A 14,484-nucleotide genomic window follows, 5' to 3' on the forward strand; every position below is an offset into this window, starting at 1 on the left:
GCGATTTCCCTTGAACTCTCCCCAGGCAGCTCCCCGGCAGTCCTACTCATGATTTGGAGTAAAAAATGTCTAATCTGACTTAAGATCTATCGTGCATCCAGTGCATTGTGTCCCAGATTGGCAAAATTGCCATACAGCACAGCAGATCTGAAGATGCGATGTACGACGAGCGGGACATGCATTGGCATCGTGATCATGAGTGGACACTCACGATTTGGCCATATTTTACACGAATTGTGTCACGATTCGTCGAAATCGGCCAAATCGGGTAAAATATCGCTATGTGTGTGGGCAGCTTAACACTGAAGTGATCTCCTCCTTTTGTTCTGGAAACTATCCATATCCCTGGGAGCTTCTCACGTCACACCTATTTGGATACAAACCAACAGTGGCTGCTGGCCATTCGGTTACTGACACAGACACAGGGTGTCAGCCGACTTAGGCCCTCATTCAGACCCGGACGCAAGTGGCCGTTCGTACGTTCGGCGTACGTACAGAAATATGTTAATTCAAGCGCTCGCTCATAATTTTGAACGCATCTAAACATCCTCCCCAAACTCTACCGACCCCTCCTCTAACTAACGAGCGTGCCAAATAGCGAGCGTACATCCCCAATGTGGCTTGCAGGGAACGCACGCACAAGTCCAACCCGGAAGTGGGCCTGTCAGATTCCGATTACCTGCTCCTTTATTCTGCCTACCTCCCTCAATCGTATCATGCCAATCAATGTATCAATTATCTTAATTGCGCGTCATTTTTTTTTTTTTTGGAAATGCAATAAACTTTACTCTTGTCCGTGTTTGTGTTTACCCGCAGAATACGTACGGCTTAAACATTCGCTTTTATTTGTCAAAATACATGTTTGAGCCAATTATCCATTTGTTTTCTTTTTTTTTAACCACGCATATTTTACTGGGTTCTTTTCTTTATTTAAATTAGCTTACGCATGTCACTGCATCAAGCCTATCATAACACGCAATAGATTTGTGGCCCTGTCGAACGCATGACTCATACACTAACCAATAGAATTTGTCCTGTTAATTACCCAAATACATTAGCCAATCAAATTTTTTTTCGGGTCTTTATTAAAATTGTTTTTGATAAAATACACCATTGCCATCATGAGAGCCTCGGCATTCACCAGGTGCGAGCTGATGGTGTTAACCGAGGTGATGGACAGGCGGATCACCAGCCAGCCTCCCCCCATCACCAATAGGGAAAAGCGTTCCGCATATGCGGAGGTACGTGGCCGCCTGCGTTCCTTTGGCTCATGCCGCCAGATCGGCAAGCTGGAGCGCAGGTGGTCCGACCTGCAACGGTGGACGCCCCGCTTGCTGGCATGCTTTCGCATGCAGATCGCGGAAAGTAAGTTTTTTGGACTGTGGTTTTCATGTTTATCTTTGTGGCCCTAACTGCATGTGCATGTTTTCATGGATGGCCTATTTATTCTTTGTACTCATATCTGCATGTGCATGTTTTCATGTATGGCCTATTTATTCTTTGTACTCATATCTGCATGTGCATGTTTTCATGTATGGCCTATTTATTCTTTGTACTCATATCTGCATGTGCATGTTTTCATGTATGGCCTATTTATTCTTTGTACTCATATCTGCATGTGCATGTTTTCATGTATGGCCTATTTATTCTTTGTACTCATATCTGCATGGCATGTTTTCATGTATGGCCTATTTATTCTTTGTACTCATATCTGCATGTGCATGTTTTCATGTATGGCCTATTTATTCTTTGTACGCATATCTGCATGGGCATGTTTTCATGTATGGCCTTTTTCTTCTTTGTACTCATATCTGCATGGGCATGTTTACATATTTGTGGTTTAAAAAATTAGCGTTTAACAAGGTCATGTTCTAAAATAACCACAATTTGTTTTCCATCTTTGAGGGGCAGAGCGAAGACTACGGCATCATCGCCGTCAAAGACGGCGCTCTCGGCCCCTCTCCCCAACCCCCAGCCAAACTTCCTCACCCCAAAATTCCCTAAATGCCCCCTCCTCCCCAGCCTGCACAGACCCTGTGGCACATGCGTCGGGGCTCCTTCCCCTCCATCCCAATTCCCCCTCCCCTCCAACCACCCCTCTCGTAACTACCCCCTCCCCTGAATCCCAAATCACCCCTCCCACCTCGTTGGGGAATGTTGCCACCTCTGAGGAGGACGAGGGAGTTGGTTCGGGGCCAGGCGTCATTTTGAACGGTATGTTTCCCTTTTATCCTTTTTTGTGTTTTTAAATGTTTGGATCTAATCCTGTGTCTGTGCCTTTTCCCTTTTTTGGTTTGTCAGAATTTGGGGTAGATCTCTGTTTGTCTTTACCTTTTACTGCTGATTTCCCCATACACATATCCCATCTGTCAAAATTTCTAGTTTTTTGGTGCAATTTTTTGGGTGTCCATTTTTCTGTCCTTTGGTTTTTTGGGTTAAATGTGCTTTTGGTCACAATATTGACATTTTTGGATACCTTTGTTTGGCTTGTTTTTTCAGTGGTTTTCATTAATTATGTATTAAGCCCCACAGTTTTCTAACCCACAGAGGACCAGAGGCGTTTGCGGACCTAGCCGGGTGCGTCCAAAGGATGCGGGGCCACGTCATCGGGCTGCTGGTGGTCCTTGACCGTATGTCTGGGATCCTGCGTTCCTAATTTATTTTTGTTAGTTTAAAATTTTTGTATTAATAAAAAAATTAAACTTAGCGTTCTGTCTCATTCCTTGTCTCCAAATCTTATATTGTTTACACTGACATAAGTAGACTCTTCCAGCAAGTATTTGCAATTAATGTCACTAAGATTGATGTTGTAGTTTTTTACGAAACAGGCACATGAAACAGCTAACAGTAACAATCTGCTTGGGCTTTTTTGGTGTGTGACAATTTATATATTACTACATTTGACATGTTCCAATTTGGGGGGCAACCTGCTTAGGCCGAGATTACAAAGCCTACTGATTGTACAGAATACCTTTTGGTGTTGTTTTTAACCCAGAAAGCATATTTAAATTTAGATCAAATTGCGACATTACAGGATTAACCCTTAAGCAATTTTAACGTGGGTGAACCTGGTTACACTTGCTTGCAATGGTCAATAAAATTTGCAAAATTACACTCTCAAAACATTTATTCACAACATAACTAAAAAACCAAAGTGTTGGCTCACAAACAATACACACAGTGATAACACAAAAAAACCCCATCAAACACCATATGAAAAAAGTAAAGAAAAATCAAGAACTGGTTGACGAATGAGCATGCCAACATGATTCCACAAATGTTGCGTTTCAATATTGGTTCCCGAATATATATCCAATGTGTCCCCATGAAGGTTTGTTTTGGGTAGCAGGAAGTAGTAATCGTTTGAGTCCCAAAGATTATGAAATCAAACAGAAGATGGGAAACAAAAAACAAATTAATTAGATGGTCTCCAAAAATCCAAACCACATTGTGTCAAAGAACTTCTTTGATGCCAATAATTACCTAAAATATCAGGCCAACACATCATCGCGTATGGCCCCCCTACATACTGACCTCCGACCAACCTCGGGGGGGCCATCCTCAGGCAAGGCATCCTCTGGCTGCATTGGGACACCACTCCTTATGGCGATGTTGTGAAATATCCCACACAGGACCACAATTTTCGAAACCATATCCGGCAAATACATGAGCTCACCACCAGAGCGGTGGAGGCATCTGAATCGGCCTTTTAAAAGGCCGATACAGCGCTCCACCACTTGCCTGGTGGCTGTAAGTGTGGAATTAAAATTACTTTGTGGCCCTGGTGTGGGAGCCAAATAAGGAGTGAGCAGCCAGGGCGTGCAAGGGTATCCACTGTCTCCTGTGAAAAAGAAGTGACAATCACTGTGTATCAAGCTTAACATTGTTATGTACTAAAGGTCTACACTTACCCAGAAGCCACGCATCACCAGCTTGTAGGTTGTTTAATTTGTGCCATATCCCTGATTGCCGGATGACGAAAGAGTCATGTGCACTTCCGGGTAGTTTTGCATTCAGAGACAGGATCTGGAGGGAGGCATCACATACCACCATTACATTCAGGGAGTGATAGTGTTTTCAGTTGCGAAATATGGCCTCCAGCCATGCTAGAGGCTGAAGTGGTATGTGAGTACCATCCACAACCCCTATGATGTGTGGGAAGCCAGCTATTTGGTAAAAATTTGCCTTGGCCACACTAAGGGCACCCATATCCAAAGGCATTTGAATAAAATGATGGAGGTGCTTGAAAAGTGCCTCCATCACTGCCCTCAGGATCCGGGAAAAAGAGGATTGGGAGATTCCCGCCACTATTCCCACCGTTGTTTGAAACGATCCTGAGGCACAGAAATGTAACACCACCATAAATTGCGTAAGTGGTGGTATTGCTGTAGGACTGTCAATTTGCCGCTCAAGATCACTCTCTATTAATGAGAGAGTGTCTATGATGATTTGGGGCGGAAGACAGTAGCGTCTTAACACCTCATCAATGGGCATTCCAAAAAGGGTGACACATGTTCGATATATCTGGGGCCTTGCATGCCTACGATGCCTATGCCTGGGACGAGATTGAGGTTGGTCGGCTTCCGGGAGCATGGCCAGAACAATCCGACCAAGATCAACCTGAAATGGCAAGAATTGAATGTAAGGTTTTTTGGGCCCAAAAAATTGAAAAATTACTTAGCTTGACGATACAATCCAATGATGCTTACATGCCAGGGTATTGTCATGATGTTCCCAACCTATAAATAATAACAAATAAACAATGCAACAATTTACGGTGGGCATTTATGAATCTAAATTGGGTGCAAGACAAAACATAAAAGGGGAGAAACACACATTTGGGCAAAGAGCAAAACGACAGTGCGCAGACTACCTCAATTTGGGACCAAATTTATTAAAAAATTGCTAAAGGGAAATCACAAACAATTTCACGGAACAAAATAAGCAGATAAAAAAGCACTAATTAGTTCGCAAATACAAGTAAAAAAATACGCAGAAAAAAAAGCACTAATTAGTTCGCAAATACAAGTAAAAAAATACGCAGATAAAAAAGCACTAATTAGTTTGCAAATACAAGTCAAAAATAAAGCAGATAAAAATGCGCTAATTAGTTCGCAAATACAAGACAAAAAATATGCAGATAAAAAAGCACTAATTAGGTCGCAAATACAAGTCAAAAATAAAGCAGATAAAAATGTGCTAATTAGTTCGCAAATACAAGACAAAAAAATACGCAGATATAAATGCGCTAATTAGTTCGCAAATACAAGACAAAAAAAAAGCAGATAAAAATGCGCAAATTATTTCAAACATTTCGGAATCACAAAACCAAAGGTTAAAAGTGATAGTCAAACAAAGTTGCGTAAAAAAAAACATGAATATTTAATAAACAAGTGAAAATAAAAACTTACCAATAGAGGATATATAAGTCACCGGATAAAAAGGTCGTTGGGGCAGAGCCAAAAGAAACCTAACAAAGGAGATTTTGAAAAAAATTAACGACCCAAAATTAACAAAAAGAAGGAGCCAAAAAGTGAACAAAAGTAAGACGGGCAAAAACTTACCAATAAATAACACGACAAAGAAAACAACCACACCAAAAAAAAACGAACGGAAATAAAAACTCCAAAAAGACAAACCAAAAACAACTCCAAACAATGCCAAATACAAATCCCGCCAACAATCCACTCCGACCAACGTAACCTCCAACAACCAACACCCGCCACCTCGACTCGAGACGCCCCAAGCGATAAATAGTGTTTTTTTTCCCGCACAAATTAAGGAGGGATCATAGGAATGCACAATCAATGATGCGGACGAAAAATAAGGATGCATGTATAAATACGTCACGACACAAAAAAAACGTTCTGGTGTATTTCTTGTTTGGAGGTAAGAAATGGCTACAGACCAGGGAAACAATGGCCAAGAGTCTGCCGGTAAGTATTTCATGCATTTCCAAACAAGGATTATTTTGAAACATAATATAGTGCAAGTTTGCAAGCTTAAATTTCTCAACGTTTAAACAAATAGGTGAGGAGGAAGACATGGAAGAGGCTGCTGGGCCCAGTATTCCGTCCAAAGCAGGGAAAAAGAAAAGGCAGCCACAATTCACAAGAAAGGAGATGGAGGTTTTGGTTCAGAAGTGTGTGGACATCCTGCCACAGGCAGACAGGAAAATGGGTGCAAGCCAGAAGTGGAGAATGTGGGAGGAGGTAGCCAGTGCTGTCAATAGGGTGGGTGATTATGTCCGTCTAGCCCGGGATGTCAAACGGCGGTAAGTAAAAACTTGACCCCCCTAAAACCAAAACCAAAAAAAAAACAGAATAATGGTTCCTTTTTCACTCACAGATGGCAAGACTTCAAATATCGCCTGAAACAAAAAATGGCGGACAGGGCTAGGCATGCAAGGGGGACAGGTGGGGGTCCCACCCCTGTGTCATTGGAGTTGAATGATTTAGAAGAGCTGGCACAGGGGTGTGTGCAGGCTGTGGAGGTGTTTGGCGTGTCCAACATGGATACGGACATGCCAGACTTTGCGGCTCCTCATGTTGTCCCAGGTAAATATTGTGATGTAACCAACTCTGAAATGTTATTGTGCCAATATGTAGATTCTAATGTGACTCTTTTTTCATTTTTCAAACAGAGACACAGGCGGATGAGTCTGCTCCAGAGGGGAGCCTTGGCCGCAGAATTTCTGCTGGCTCTGCAGGGGAGGAACCAGTACATCCGGCTGAGGACCCTGCAGAAGCCAGGCAATCCCCCTCGCAGGCAGTGTCCCTCCTCACAGAACTCAATTTTAAATCGGATTTCCATACGGAGATTCTGCAGAGGATGGATGCCAGTCTGGTACGTGTGGCTGAGGCCCTTGAGCAAAATGCTGCGGCCAACATGACCATTGGTCAGGCCCTGGCGGAAAATACCAGGGACAACATCCGCATCGCCAATGCCCTGGAGCAGCTCGTTCACCAGCACATGGTGGAGCCGACCTCCCTTCCTGCCGGAACATCAGGATCCTCCACCTCTGGCACAACATCAGCCAATCCTCCAAATGTGCCTAGCCCTGTGCCTAGTCCACAGGCCACAACATCTGCCTCTGGACAGGCCAGCCCGATGACATCCCGGACCTGGTCTGGCACCCACCCTCCCCCAGCCAAACGGGGGAAAAACGTTGACAGCACTGGCTACTTTTCCCACACTCCTTCTGTGCTTGCCCCATATTCCTTTCTGGCCAAAACTTCCCTCTCCTTTCTTGTGAATTGTTTTTAATTTTTTTATTTAAGTTTCCATACCTTTTATGTTTGTACAAATTACAATTTTTATTTGAATAACACTGCCAAAAATGTTTGGGCCAAAAATGTGCCAGAAAATGTTTTTATTTTCCAATAAAATGTTAAAAAATGTTCGACATTGTATTCTGACATTATTTTATAAATGGTTTACAGTTAATCCTGGCCCACAAGGCAAAAACGACCTCCCAAAAAATGAAAACAAAAAAAAAAAAAAGGGCACTTTAAGGAACACTTTAAAATTTACATAAGGATGCAAATTCTCCAGACAAAAGCAAAATGGAAAAATACACACAAACATGATGACATTATTGTTACAATAGCACAAAAACCAAATACAAACCAAAAAAAACATACCTACAAATGTACGCTAATTGATTGTGTAATCCTGAAATTAGCAGCTATGATTTCCACCTGCGTACGGTTTTGTGCTAACCCAAAAAACTGTTTTCAAAACACATTACAAGCTGGTTTTCAATTCAAAACTGATTGATTTTCTGACAAGCCGTGATTAATCGATGAAACACATTGGAGGCCCGGGACGGAGGAGAAGGCCATCGCCAATGTGGTCGAGTAATCCAGACCCCAAGCTGTGCGAGCAGTTTGAACGGAAAGAGGAACATCCAGTGACGTATGACTTGGTACGAACACATTTGACGTTCGCATCAGATAATGTATGTACGCCCAAAAAACGCCTCGCCACGCCTGCGTTTTTCCATCTACACCCCCGTCAACGCCCAAAAACGCCCTGTTCTGTCAATCACATTTGACATGTCACTTCCTGTACGCAATTTGATGAACGAGACAAAAAAAGCTCGCAATATGCCGTACGCACATGCGCAGTGTTACACCGACGCATGCGCGGTTTCTCAACATCAGAACGCAACGAGCGTACTGCTGTTAACGAGCGGCTCTGAATGAGGGCCTTAATCCGGGAGCTTCAAAAGGAGACTGTGTAACAAGAAGCCGACCAAGGCTGAGGTGAGCCACAGGACCAGACGGGTATTATTCCAAGGCACCCTTAATTATCTTTATACTCTGGCAGCATTTACATTAGCTCCACTGTGCTGTGCATGCAGCTTGTTATAATGACTTTATTCTCAAAGCATCATTCTATATACTGGATTTGACATTTCAAACATTTCCTATTAGGTGAGATCCCATATTAACTGGAATTCGTTATCTATTTCCATATACCATCTGGAAAGATATACCTCAGAAGTGATACATTGGGGAGATTATTGATACCATTCTGTCAGTACAAGCAGCTTGTCCTTTTTAACTACACGGTTACAGATTATTGCATTGTAACATTAGATTCTAATTGTTTTATTTGTTTTATTGCACATTGTGTTGTAATAAATTGTCTATATTTGTCTATCAGCGCTACCTTTTTCTTTTATATCTGTTACATGTTTTAGTGGGTTGCCGTTCCCACTTACTGTAGCAGCTCATTAGACATTTTTCAGCTCTCACATAGACTACATTTCGCACCTGTCTCTAATATCTTCTGTACACGGTACATGATACTTTTTACAGTTTCAGTTTATTTTTATGCATATGCATCCAACTTGGTATGAGCCCCTTTGTCTAACTGAAAAGAAAGACAACTGAACAAATCATGCAAACTAGTAAACCCTAAACTTTTGGCTGCTGTGGATGTATTCCAATTATTGCTAAGCCACTTGGTAAATTACATTGATATATTTTTTAAATTATTGTAGAAAATTGCTTTAAATCCAAAACAAATTAATTTCTCTTGGTGTATGTATTCTGCAGTAACGGTACTGAGTTATTTTAAAATTGTGGAGTTATTGAAAATCATTCTGGTAGAATGTACATTCGGTTAGCAAGCAAAAACCAGGGAATATTATAAATATCAGGCATCATAAGAGAATCTCTCAGAGTACATGTTTGTGATCACTAGACATTAAATATACACTAAAAGTAGGGATTATTTTCCATTAATTTTTCTATAAACTGTAAGTAAAATATATAGATGTATGTAAATCTACACAGAAGCTGTCTCAATATTTTCACTTATCAAATGCAGTTTTCAAAGCAATATTCTAAAACTTGTCACTTTTACGCAGAGATTAAAACAAGGATTTTACTGTCAGCCAGGATTAGCAGCACCAGAAACTGAGTCACAAAGTCTAACGTGCAACCAGTCTTCACCAGGGACCCACGCAAGGAAGTTTAGGCTCTGCTGCATGGTGACATGAAAGTTGCGGCTCTCTGTCCTGATCCAGGAGTGACAGGCAGGTGTCAGTTCGGTACAAGGTATGTATGGAAGCGAGAGATGAGCGGTTCAGTTTTGATTCAGATTTTCCCACCAAGTTCGGTTCTCAGAATCTCATAATGAGGCAAAACGTCACCTTTCATGGAAAAAACATCATCTTTGTCTACGACAGATGATGTTTTGCTTCGTTCTGAGATCCGAACTTAGTGGGAATACATTAAGTTAGTCCGAGCCAAAACTGAACCACTCAACTGTAGTGGAATCACACAATAGACTTTAGGCAAAGTTAGGAGAAGAGTTGGGTTGGTAACAATGAATGGAATTGAGGTACAAGAACTGCAGGCAAAAATTATCTGAGGTCAGGGTTACACATACGGTAGGTATCTCAGACGGTAGACAAGTTGGAGAACTGGCACAGAGCAGAAAACACAAGGAGTAACCACAGGCAGCAGTTGAGCAAATAATCTGGCACTAAGCTGCGCACAGAACAAGTTTACACAGCACAGGCAGTTTGAAAAAGTTGGGCTTGTAATGTCAGTTTGACATCAGCGGTCACCTGGCTGCAGTTTTTGAAGATTGCATCCTCTGCTACAATATGGTAGAGCAACATGACATATGTAGAAGAGATGCCACCTGGCTACCACACTGACGGAACCCATCAGAAGAAGAGTGGTGGAATCCAGTAAAAAGATTAATCTCTGAGTCTGGTACATTACATATGTATTGTATTGCATCCAGTGATGGATTTTACCAGGTGGGGGCTGCAGGACTGCAACCCCCACCAGTAAAATCCACTAGAGACTAAATGAGCCTCCCTCAACCCAGCAAGCCAACCGAAGTGTGTATGTGAAGTTAACTGCACAGAGTGCATTACATTGGAAGCTCACTCTGCTAATCACACACCAGACTGGCAGTGTCAGGGAGAAAAGTTCCTTCCCCAGGGACTGCCAGTCCAGTGTGGATTTAGCAGACTGAGTTTTCTGTGTGAAACCACACTCATTGTTTCATCGGCAGGCTTACCGTGCTTCTCAGGGCTGCAGCAGATGCAGTCCCCTAGAAGTCGATGCAGATGCAGTCCCCAGCACATGCATTCATGCGAGCGTTGATCAAGTGACTTGTGACATTACTGAATGGAGGAGTAATGGCAGCCCCCTCAACCATGAAGAGCCACCACGAATTGCATCCTTTGCATTTGGTGGCAAAATAAACATGAAAGTGATATAATGTTTACATGGCATGCCTTATCCACACAATCAATGCTATACACAGTTACAGGCTAGTGGGCCATTTATGTCCCAATAATATATAAACAAAGAAAAAAGAGATGTGGAACTGTGCTTATAAATAAATAAAATTTGTACACCATTGGTATGGTAATAAGGGACTGAGACACAATTAAAATATAGAATAATATATATACATATTAACATATTAACAGTTACGTAAAACATTATCAAGTCGGATACACCAAATAATAATTATATGATAATATCATATGGCAATATATCCTCATTAAAATGTATCTCACTGAAGGTAATAATATAAATTAGCCCCTTTGGATATACTCAATAAAAGTTAAATTAGGCAGTATACATGGAGTCTTGTAGAGTAAATCAGTCCTTTTGGTACTACAAGTCTCAAAAATTGGAAATGTCAGACCAACTGAATATAGAAGCTTTTTGTATGACCAGAAACGCCAGTTGTTTGATAACATCCCAGGTCCAACTAGCATGTAAGTGGCCACTCGGTGAGTGCATCTCCTTTGCTGCTCAGAACTGCTGCGTCCTGCTCCTGAAGGGACATTTAGGGAAAAGTGGCACTGCCGCTGAATTCAGCTTCCAGACAAGCACCAGGAAATCTTTAGAGTGATTCAAAGTTCTCGGTAGAGGGTAATAAAACAGCGTGTGGTGATCCCCTGCCATGTTTCGCACCCATAACAGTGGGCTTTTTCAAGGAGAAAGGACCTGAACAGCATCCATCGCTTTTAAGGACACAGTGAGGAGTTTTTCATATCTATCACTTGTAAACCTCATGTGTGATAATCAGATGAGTCTTTTGTTTGCTCTATGTAAAAAACTATTAAGGGTAAAATACATCCATAAAAATTAACTAAATATATCTTGACATCTCATAACCAAATTCATAATAAAAAAGAAACCACATAAATAAATTATATATATTAACTATAAACAAAATTATACAAAATATATACAGATAAAAAACAAATTTCAGAACCTTGTATTTAGACTTTGATAATAGTGAACCAAGAGTCTAACCACTACACTATTGGGTGGGTTAATAGATCTGGGATGATTTGGTAAATATTGTATATTATTTTTCAGTTCACTAGATAATATAATGAGCTTTGTAACCAAAGTTTGAACCCCTGGTTTACATATTACTAAACCAAGGCCTAAATGCTACACTATACTAATTTGTAGTGATACACAGGATATGTATTATATTAGCATGATGTTTTATGATCTAATAAAAGAGAATGATATAAAACTAATTTCTTTAGCAGAATTTCTGTCCCATGTATCTCATTCCCAAATGGGTGGACACAATAGTTGGTGCAGGATGAGATAATAAGTAAATACTAAGCTTTAAAATGCAATATGAATATAAATTTTCCTTGACACAGTTCTTGTCTGGATGAAGCCATACAATGGAGCCTCTCACGGGCATGAGAATATCAAGATAGCAACAGAACACATATTACAAAGTGGTAAACTGACAATTTGGCATTCTGAAGATATACTGGTCAAGTTACTAGTAGCAAAAGCTATGGGTTGTCTAGCTCAAATATGTTTTGCACATGGTCATATTTTTTCATAAAATTGGAGCAAAATGTGAAGTTATTGGCATTTTGTTTATGACTTCAATTAAATTTAGCAATGGGCCTAATTCAGGGATGTAAGAAAACTCAATGGTTTACCTCTCCGATGGGCTGAGATCAGAGCATGCGCAGATCTCATTCTGCTAGGTTGCTTGCAGTGCCCTGGACGCTGCAGTCTGATTGACAGGCTGTGGTTGTTTGGAGGTTAAGCGGGAACAGTGACAGGCAACGTTGCAGAAAACAGGGGTGTTTCACCCCTGTTTTCTGGGTGTGCTGAAGCTAGTGGCTGCGTACTTTCATGCAGCTTCACTGGCTTCAGCAACGTGTCTTCCTTGGTCATCCTGATTTACCTGATGCTTACTCAGATGGCCAATGTTTACACAGATTTTTCGTTCATGCTGCATTTTCAGATGCAGCAACGGATCAGAGAAGGCAGTAGGAGGAGTCTGTTTACACAAGACGCCTCCTGTGGCATTAGCATATTATCACACGGCGATATACAGAATGGCAGTTGCTAAATCAATTTATTGGTCCATCACAGGTGCATGTATTATATAGGATGAAAATCTAATTTGCCGGTCCTTTGCGGTGTGCTGGAGGAATTTGTTTTTTGTTTTTTATCATCACACAGCCACTGTGTACAAGGCGCATCGGCTTTGTGATTAGCGTACTTCTCTGAATCAAGCCCAATAACAATTTACTTTAATATATCTCACAAAACACATATCAATAATTCTCAAGAAAACGTTTATAGGAAAATCTATCTAAAATGAAAATTACAAACTGAAAGGATCTAAAGTAATAGCTTAGAGTCAGCTAAATGTGCTGAAAACTTATATTAATTAAAGTAACAATGTTAAGCATAGTAGAACGTTGTCTCGGAGTAATAATATTACACTTGACAACAAATTCTACAACTGCAAAATGTCTACTGTTTTCATAGTATTTTACAATATCTATAGTCTCAAATCCCACTGCTTAGAAAATTAAATTACTTTCAATTCTAGGCAAAATGATATGAAGCATTTTAAGTATTCAACTAAAATTACAGCTTCCCAATAATGAACATTATCGTAGATAATTACTTTGGGAGACCCAGTTTCCAAATGAATAGTTTTGATAGATTAACGTCAAGATATATTTAACATTTTCCTACCTAATAATTGAATCCACAATGTTGTTCTTTTTATCTGTAACAAAAAATAACAGCTTTCTTTTAAAATATTATAATTAGTTTTCTTTTATTTCTAGATCTGGTTGACTGAATATGGAATTACATCCATAAAATTGAAAAATAGAACAAATATACCGGTGTTGGTAATTATCTATCCCAATAAAAAGAAAAGAAAAAAATATTATGCATTTAACATACAGTAGCCCATAGGTGTAAGTTAAATTACATACAAATGATAGAAAAAAAATATTTTCATATTTGATTTTAGTTGTTTTTCATGATGACACTTGTCACTTTAATGGGGTGCACATTTTGAAAACAATTAATTTTTTTAAACTACAAAAAATGTGTTTACTGACAATGTTATTTTGCATTGATTTAATTTGTAAATGAAATGAGCATTTTTTTGTTCATTTGGTTTATAAGAAAACAAAAACAACTGAAACATGGTTATTTCCTGGCAGAAATATTGTGTGATTATTATGATAAAACAACTGTACATTTTTTTTAAGTGATCACTTTGTAAGAATGTTTTCATATAGCTTTCAGGAAGATATGGAATTGGTAAAAAACAAAAAGTATTAAAGCTGCAATTGTTTTTGGGTTTAAAAAATCATTCACTGTCCCTAAATATATATTCATATATGTATATATTATTACAATAAATTTAACAGGGCTTAGAATTTTTTTTGTGGACTTTACCATACATGTGCTAAGCACATCACCTAGTGGCTGTACTGGATATTAGTAATACATAACAAAATGGTATAGAGTGGATTCTGCATAGTACTCCTTTAGGTGATTTTTGTTGTTATGTTTTCTTTCAAATGTTTATAATTTTAATATACAGTATGCAGTATAATCTTCCAGAAAGTGTAATATTTCCTATAAGGTTTAATATGTGTGTAAAATTTACATGATTTGTTATATTTATATGTGTAAA

The sequence above is a fragment of the Taudactylus pleione genome, unplaced genomic scaffold, assembly GCF_031769625.1.
Source record: "Taudactylus pleione unplaced genomic scaffold, aTauple2 ptg000090l, whole genome shotgun sequence".
Taxonomy (NCBI): Eukaryota; Metazoa; Chordata; class Amphibia; order Anura; family Myobatrachidae; genus Taudactylus; species Taudactylus pleione.